This window comes from Peromyscus maniculatus, chromosome 21 (genome assembly GCF_049852395.1).
Source record: "Peromyscus maniculatus bairdii isolate BWxNUB_F1_BW_parent chromosome 21, HU_Pman_BW_mat_3.1, whole genome shotgun sequence".
Lineage (NCBI taxonomy): Eukaryota > Metazoa > Chordata > Mammalia > Rodentia > Cricetidae > Peromyscus > Peromyscus maniculatus.
This window is the reverse complement of record NC_134872.1, coordinates 47,387,219-47,395,910: the sequence shown is the minus strand read 5'-3', so window position 1 is coordinate 47,395,910 and position 8,692 is coordinate 47,387,219.

The window sequence follows — 8,692 nt, the reverse complement described above, 5'->3', positions numbered from 1 at the left end:
CCCACCTCTGGCCTTCTACCCCCTTTCTGCTCCCAATTCTCCTGCCTCACTCCCCATCTGGCACTCCAGGTGCTAAGCAGGCCTTGCTCCCCTCTGACTTAGTCAGGTCCTCAGAAGTTCCGGACCTGGGAATTTGTGCCCTTAGGGCAGTCACATAGCAATGGAGCCCAGGGCACAATGAAGAGCTGACCCCAGGATTTATGGGCCAGCTCTGGTGTGAGGAATGGAGCCCTGTCCCCCATCTGGCACCCCTGTATCTCTCCCTACTCCCACATTATCTCTCTTCTGTCACTGCAGGCAAAGGCCCTCCTCTGTTCTCTGTGCAGGATGGACATTCTTGGGACAGATTTTGAGTTGCAAGACAGATCAAGGAAGCCCATTAGATGACAGGTCAATCAATCACCATCCATCAATCAGCATGGGAGGGACAAAACTCCAGTGGAGACAAAGCTCACTAATTTGGAGAATTTGTGGGTGTGTAATTAAAATGGAACAACTCTGCCCTGCTCTGGGATTAAAAGTATCCTTCCTGGGACCATTTGGTGGCTTTTATTTTCCTATGGAGGAGGGGCAGTGGGCACTTTCTCACTCTCTAGGATTTGTTGTTGTTGTTGTTTTGTTTTCCCCTTAATTTGAGATAGGTTTTCAATGGAGTCTGGCTAGAATTTGATGTATGTAGACCAGGTTGGCCTTGAACTCACAGAAGTCCAACCTGCCTCTGCCTCCCCAGTACTGGGATTAAAGGAATATGCCACCATACCAGACCAAAGTAGGCAAACTCTCATAACTTGATTAGCCCTGGGTAGGACCCAGGGTCTAGTGAATGGATGGGATGCGTGCGTGTATGTGTGCGTGCGTGCGTGCGTGCGTGCGTGTGTGTGTGTGTGTGTGTGTGTGTGTGTGTGTGTGTTGTCTTCCCCTATATCAGTAACTCTCTCTTTTTATCCCGAATGTCGTGTGAAGGAGAGGTGATGTCCACTACCCTCGGCCTGAAGTGTTGGCAGCCCGGGTTCTGCCTGGCCCTTTAAGGACCCAGAGAGCCCAACAGCTATGGCCGCTCTCCCCAGGTCTCTGCTGCCCTTCTCCATCTTCCTGCCCAGCCTGACTGACATCTGAATGGAGGTGACAGAGAAGTGACAAGTCTTGCTGCCTGCTGGGGCCCAGGAAGCTGCTGGGCCCAGGAAGCTCTAGGCCATCCAGGTGCCTAGAGCCCCACCCTGGACTTCCGTCAGTCCCACAGCGGCCAGCATCTCAGTGCCATCTCCTCCCTAGCTCAGTCCCATGACAGCCAGCATCTCAGTGCTATCTCCCCCTTAGCTCAGTCCCATGACGGCCAGCATCTCAGTGTTATCTCCTCCTCTCTGCTGTCTCCCTCACAGCCTCTCCTCTCCAAGCCCTGGGCAGCAACACTGTTCATTTCTCAACGGTCCCTTGGTCTCACAGAGTGACTAATTCGCCCAGGTTGGGCAACAAGTGGGCTGTGGTGCCTGGGAGATAATGGGTCACCACTCCCTCTAAAAGTGCCAGATGCAGGCCTTGAACTTCTGTACCAGACAGACCCACCTGCTCTCTGGCCAAGCAAGGCTTGGCACCCTGCACCCCTGTTTCCTAGGAGCCCAGGATGCAGCGATACACGGCATGGGGGAGCTCCCAGGCTGTGCAGGCTTGGCACAGAGGATGTCTCCTCTCATCCTAGTGAAGGTGAGCAGAGGGGGGGGGGGGGCGTAGAAGAGTGTCCTGAGACACCCAGGAGCATGACGTGCTTGTCTCCATGCCTTCTCAGCCCAGGGTGTACACAGACTCAGGAGTGGGGTGTATTTGGGGAATGCAGACTTAGGGTAGGGGTGCTCAGAGTCATGCGCCCCAGAGCACCTGTGCCAGCAGTTCTGGTGTGTGTGTGTGTCTCGCTTAGGTGCATCCTGATTGCTGGGCCTTCCTGGACCCTTGGTGCCTCCTCATCTGTCTGCCCGCCAGCCCTATCGTGTTCTTTGTCTGACTGTCTGTCCATCTCTGTCACCGATCCTCTTGCTCACTTGGGGTGTGTGTTGAATTGTTTTCCTGCAAGCTGCAAGGCAGCCTCTCCTGCCGTCCACACTCTGCCTGTGTAATTTAAAGCTATAGTTAAATTATGACTTCTCCGGACCTGTTGTGGCACCCACGCCTAAGCCTAATTAAATGATCACATCCATTCTGAAGGCAGCTCTCCTCTCCCCTCCAACGTTAATTACAGCATAAGAGGCTTTAATGGCCCGCCTCACCTCCAGCTCCTGGAAAGAAAGGTCAGGCGATTAATTTTCATCATTAATCTTTTCCCAATGTGGACACTGTGCTGTCATCAGAGCCTATTAACCCCCTCTATCCCCCCTGCCAGCCTCCTTCATCCCCTCATCCCCTCCTCCCGGAGTGACTACGGAGAAGGAAAATATTTAAGAATAGTTGGTCTCTTTGCTTTCCTGGCTTCTTTTTTGAGGGGCTTGGAGGTGGGGAGGGATACCCCTGGAAAACTGTGCATAACTAAAGTGTTAGGAATTTGGAATTAGAGGGCCTTGAGGCTGGGGCGGTGGTCTTCCATTGCTCCTGGGGTGTGTGTGTGTGTGTGTGTGTGTGTGTGTGTGTGTGTGTGTGTGTGTGTGTGTGTTGGGGAGGGGGCAGACCTGCCACTCCTCTGTTCTTCGCTTGGTCCTTTATAGGAAAAGCTGAATGGAATGTGCTGGCTCTCAGGGTCTTCCACCTGCCACGGGCTGGTTTACTCTGTGGTAGCCCAGATTCCCCCTCTTCCTCTGGTTTCCTGCAACTTCAGCCCCCTCTGGTGCACGAACAGTCTAGACTTCTGCAATCACATGAGGCTGAGCCAAGGCCACTGTGTCTGGAGACTCCAGCTCTACCAGACCCACCGCTTAGGAGCCCGGGTTCTCCCTCCAGCATGGATGGCAGTCTTGGGCATGCTGTGAGAAGGATTCTTAGGGATAAACAGCAGAGGTCTAGTACACAAGAAAACGACTGGCTTTGAAGGTTGAGAGGCATATGAAGCAGAAGCCTAGGGGAATGTGAGGAAAGGCTTTAGGGCGACCAGAGGCTGGGATTCTCTGTCATGCTGAGGAATGAGGAAGGGCATGGTCACTGGACTCCCTGAAGACAGCTTTCATTCCAAACCCCAAATTGATTTGATTTTAGATTCTAGTGCAAACTCAGCCTGTGATCCCTGCTACTGGGGAGCTCATGTGTCCGTCTCGTCCCCCCCCCCCCTCTCCTTCCTTCTCCTGCCTGTCCCACCCCTGCTCAGCCCCTGGCCTGTAAGTTTAGTTACTCGAGAAGCTGAGGCAGGAAGACTGTCAGGTCTGGCTGGGCTACAGAGTGAATCCAAAACCAACACTGGGCGATTTAGCTTCAGAATATAAAATTGAGTGGGCGTGCAGGCGGCTGGGAAGATCGCTCCGTCGGTAAAGTGTTTGTTGTGAGGATTTGAATCTGGATCCTTAGAACACATGAAAAAGCCAGTAGCACATGCCTGTAACCCCATCGCTGTGGAAACGGAGACAGGAGGATTACCTCGGACTTGCTGGTCAGACATTCTACCCAACTGGTGAGCCCTAAGTTCAGTGGGAGACCCTGTTTCAAAACCATTAGGTGAATGGCAATGGGGAGACCACCAAAAGTTGACCACATACACGAACACAGACACATATACACACTCACACCCAGAGATCAAAACTGGGCTTCAGATGTAGTTAGTTTGACCACATACACGAACACAGACACATATACACACTTACACCCAGAGATCAAAACTGGGCTTCAGATGTAGTCTGACCACATACACGAACACAGACACATATACACACTCACACACAGAGATCAAAACTGGGCTTCAGATGTAGTCTGACCACATACACGAACACAGACACATATACACACTCACTCACAGAGATCAAAACTGGGCTTCAGATGTAGTCTGACCACATACACGAACACAGACACATATACACACTCACACACAGAGATCAAAACTGGTTGAGCACAGGCTTTCATGCATGATGCCCTACAAAAAAGGAGGTGTGTCGTTAAAAAAGAGACAGTTTCCAGGAAGTGGGGGGGGGGGGTGCGGCTTGGCCAGGAAGTGCTAACAGCCCAGACCAGGAAGTGGCATGGGTACGCAGGTGTGGGATAGACCAAGCTTGCCCCTGTCCTGTGCTGTCTCCCTGTAGGGCCCACTGTTAAGACGGGGGGGGGGGGGGGGGGGGGTCGGGGGTCCTTTTCACCCAAACGCTGTCAGGCCTTTTAGGTCTGGACTGGAGCAGAGTGCAGGTCAAGAAGACAGTTTGCAAAATGGCCTGAGAAGCCCTACAGTGACCCGAACTGTCTGTGTCCATTGGCAAAGGCCCAGGCACTGGCATGGGAACCCTGAGGTGAGCACACCACGACCCACCCTCAACTCCACCCCGTCCCTATCCCCCAAACCGGGATCCTCCTGGCATCTGCCCAGAACAGGTATCTGAATACTCTCGTGGCCCAGACTGGATCTCCCCACCCGCAGTCAGCCCTCCCCTGTGCCCCCTACACCCCCCCAAGGACATTGGGGACATCACGTCTGCAGAGCCCTGCACGGCGGGTAATAATAATTAATAACCATTAGGAACAATAAGACCAGTGCCCACTCAGCCCGATGTGCGGCCTCGGCTTTTTTCTTTCTTCTTCTTCTTTTTTTGATTTGACTTTGAAGAAAGTGACTTTTTTTTTTTAAGTAAAAGCTGGATTGAGTTCTTCCTCGGCCCCCTGCCCCCTCCCGCTGCCTCCCTTCCCTTCTGAGCTCCTCCTCCCATCCTGCCCCCTCCCCATTTTTCTCTTTCCCTTTTTTCTTTTTCTTTTAATACTCTGCGTTCTATCATGCAAATCCCCTTTCAAATTATGAGAGTATTAGAGCCATCAACGGTAATGTCACCGCCACAAAATGAGAGTGGGGACTTAAGCACCTAACGAACAATGAAATGTGTGAGCCCTGGGACAGGACAATTAAGAACTAGGCTTAGCCAGCCAGGGAAATTTATTGCTATCAAATCCATATTTCTATTTTCCCCCTGAACAGTAACCTATTTGAATATGATTAAAGGGTTTCATTACGGCAGAGAAAGGCCCGTGTCCCGCGGTTCCTGTGAGCTCACAAACACAGGCTGGGAGCCTGCTCTCATTGGGGAGGCAGTGAGAGAGGAGGCTGGAGAGGACGGGGTAGGGGATGTCCAGATATTGAGCACTGGGGCTTGGTTCCCAGTGAACGATGTGGGAACCAGAAGTGGGCTAAGTGGGGTTCCTAGAGTCTCTCATGCTGGAAGGTTCCATAGCAGATGGGGAAACTGAGGCTCTAAGCTGAGCAAGTTGGTGGTGCGAGACACTCGGACTGGAATACTGATAGATCCAGGGATCTGAGGGTCAAAATCCAGTGATGGTCTGTCTGTCCCACCCGCCTCCTCTCCCACTTTCTTCTTCACATCTGTGCTAAGTGCCACAGATACACACTCGAAACAGGAGCACAGGTCGTGCCAGGGGAAGACAGTCAATTTCAGCTGCCGAGATGTAAGTAAAGGGTGCCGAGAAAGGCTGGAGACCGTGAATGATGGATGAGCTGCACCAGCTCAGAGGGAGTCATGGAGGGGCTCAGGAGGGTCTGCAGAACACACACACACACACACACACACACACACACACACACACACACGGGGGGGGGGGGTGTAGTAAAAACTTTTCTGCCCAGAAGTCTGCCTGCTATACCACTCTGCCTCTGGCAGACCCGACCCAGTATTGACCATGCCCCTTCCTGCTTCGTCAGCTGTACTCAAGGCGAGGACAATCCCATCACAGCCCTAATACTCCTGTGAGTGTCCGGATCATCTGGGTTGATAAAACACTTTCTCATTCCTGTTCTCAGATCCTCAGAACAACCTTTAAAGAGGCTGGTTTGGGCTGGTGGGATGGCTTATTAGGTAAAGGACTCGCCACCAAGTCTGCCGACCTGAGTTCCATCCCAGGGGCCCACACGGTGAAAGGAAAGAACTGATTTGATCAAACTGTCCTCTGATCTCCACACACATGCTGTGGCACTCACACACACGCATGCGAGTGCCACAAGCCCTGTGCCGTGTGTGTGTGTGTGTGTGTGTGTGTGTGTGTGTGTGTGTGTGTGTGTGTGTGTGTGGAGAGAGAGAGAGAGAGAGAGAGAGAGAGAGAGAGAGAGAGAGAGAGAGAGAGATATTCAATTAATTTGGTTCTGAGAGGTCAAACATGTCCAAGGCACACACATGATTAGTGATAGAGCTGAAGTTTGAACCAGGGTCTGACTCTTACCCCTGCTCACCTGAGTGTGACTTCTGCCGGGTGCTGTGACTCACACTTGGGTCATGGAGCTGCTCACACCTCCTATTCGTACCAGTCTCTTTCTCCCTGCAGACAAGATCAGTAGCCTTGACGGACAGATCCGCTGGCAGGTCTGGATGACAGTTGTCTGGGAAGATCACCCTCGCACAGGGTGCACACTCACAGGAACAGAGACTCCAAATGCTAAGTGCAAAATGGTGAGGGACTGGGCAGGGAGGAGGCTGCCGTGGAGAAGGAATGAGGCCAGGGTATGGGACCAAATGGCCGCATGTGGAAGTCCTGCCCGTCCAGTGGACCTAGATGGGAAGAAGACGCGTGGGCGCTGGCAGCCAGCAAGTCCTGGTTTGATGATCTGAGGAAGATCACCTGAATGGTGTGATTGGAGTCAGGGACAAGGCTGATGTGTTCCTGAGTTTTCCTAACTTTGACATCCCTACCCTGCTGGAGACAGAGTCTCATGTAGCCCAGGCTAGCCTCTAGTGGGTTATGTAGCCAAGGTTGGGCTTGAACTCCTGGTCTTCTTGCCTGTGCCTCCTGAGTGCTGGGTTTCCTGGTCCGCTCCTCCAGCCTTTCTCATTCTGACCCAGTGGTAGAGGCCGACACAGGCAGTGGCGCTTGCGTCCTGCTGTGTGGAATGAATTAATGATGGAGGGTCTGCCCTGGCCTGTCCGTGCTGGAAAGGAGGATGCACAGAGGCGCTGGTGAAGACCAGAAGGTCCCCCTGACATCCCACGTGTCCTTCCCAGCTTCCCCCACCTTATAACAGCCTCCCTCATCAGCAACCCCTCCTCTTTAGTGCCCATCACATCCATTCACTATTATATTTGCATCCATTATTCAAAAAACAAAAAAGCAAGCAAGCAAACAAACAAAAAACAAACGACCCCCCCCCCAAAACCAAAACCAAAATAAAAAAAACTAAAAAAAAAAAAAAAATTCCAAAACCCCCACCACACACTCTCTGGAATGTGAGGATGTTTACCCTGAGTCCTCACGTTTAAGAAGCTCATTGTCTGTTAGAACACCAGACATGCTCACAGTGCACAGTGAAGAACAATGACCAGACACAGCCGCCCTCTACGGGGCAGGGCAGATATTGTCCCCACTGAAGAGATGAGTAAACTGAGGTTCAGTGAAGGTGAAGGTGATGGAAACTCAGCCCTTCTGTCTCTACCTACTTCCCCCAAATCTCTCCATCTTATGTTCATCTCCCTTTCCATGAGTGTCTGCTAAAGTACCAGGCAGGGAGAACCCTGCTCTTGTTCTAGCCCTAGAGCAGGGTCCTGGGGCCCCCTGCTGGGCCGGTACTAATATTCTCTTGCTGACTCTCAGGGTCATCCAAGTCCCAGGGGAGTGGCTGAGACGGTGGTGAGCTGGCCTTCGGGGCAGACCATTGCTCCTCTGTTCATCCACCCTTCTGTTTATTCTCCTGTGAACTCTATCCATTCATAAACCCATCTCCCCACTCCAGAGACAGGGGATTGCTGCAATTTGGAGGCCAGCCTGATCTACACAGTGAGACTGTCTTAAAAACAGCAACAACAGACAGATGTGGTGGCGCATGCCTTTAATGCCAGTACTCAGCAGTCAGGAGGCAGAAGCAGGCGGATCTCCATGAGTTCAAGGCCAGCTTGGTGTATATACTGAGTTCCAGGCAGCCAGGGCAGCTGTGAGATGCTGTCTCAGTAACAACAAGCAATAGCACAGTAACAGCAGAAGACTGAGCTTTGAGCAAGTGAAGGTCAGTTTCCCAGCTTCCCCTGGAACTGTCACATGCTCTCACTCCATCTCCAAAGTCCCAATTAATCCCAGTTTATTTCACTTGTCTATACACAGAAGCCAGAGACTGTGGACTTAGACATGCTGCTTGCTTCCACCCTGGTCTCTCTCTCTCTCTCTCTCTCTCTCTCTCTCTCTCTCTCTCTCTCTCTCTCTCTCTCTCTCTCTCTCTCTCTCTCTGGCAGGTGCATCGCCTCCTGCAGGGAAGGAGTGGCTGGATTCCCAGCTCTTCCCTGCTCCCTCCTCACCCCTTCTCCTTCCTTCCTGGGGCTGTCAGTTTAATGGACAGGTATTCAATTCCAGCCTGGCAGGTGTCTGGAAATGCCAGCACTGCGGTACAGCAGTGTGTGAAGTTCACTCTGAGGAGAGCAGCAGATGCTGCCTACCACCTGCAGATCAGCGTCTCCCCTTCTGTGTATTCCCACCAGACAAATGTGGGTGCCCTTGGGTTTTCCACTGTAGCTCAGTTGAACTTGGGGAGCCTGCAGAGGGACAGAGAGCCTCCCGAGTGCTGCCTATGGTGGCTGGGCCCCAAGTGCTGGCGCTA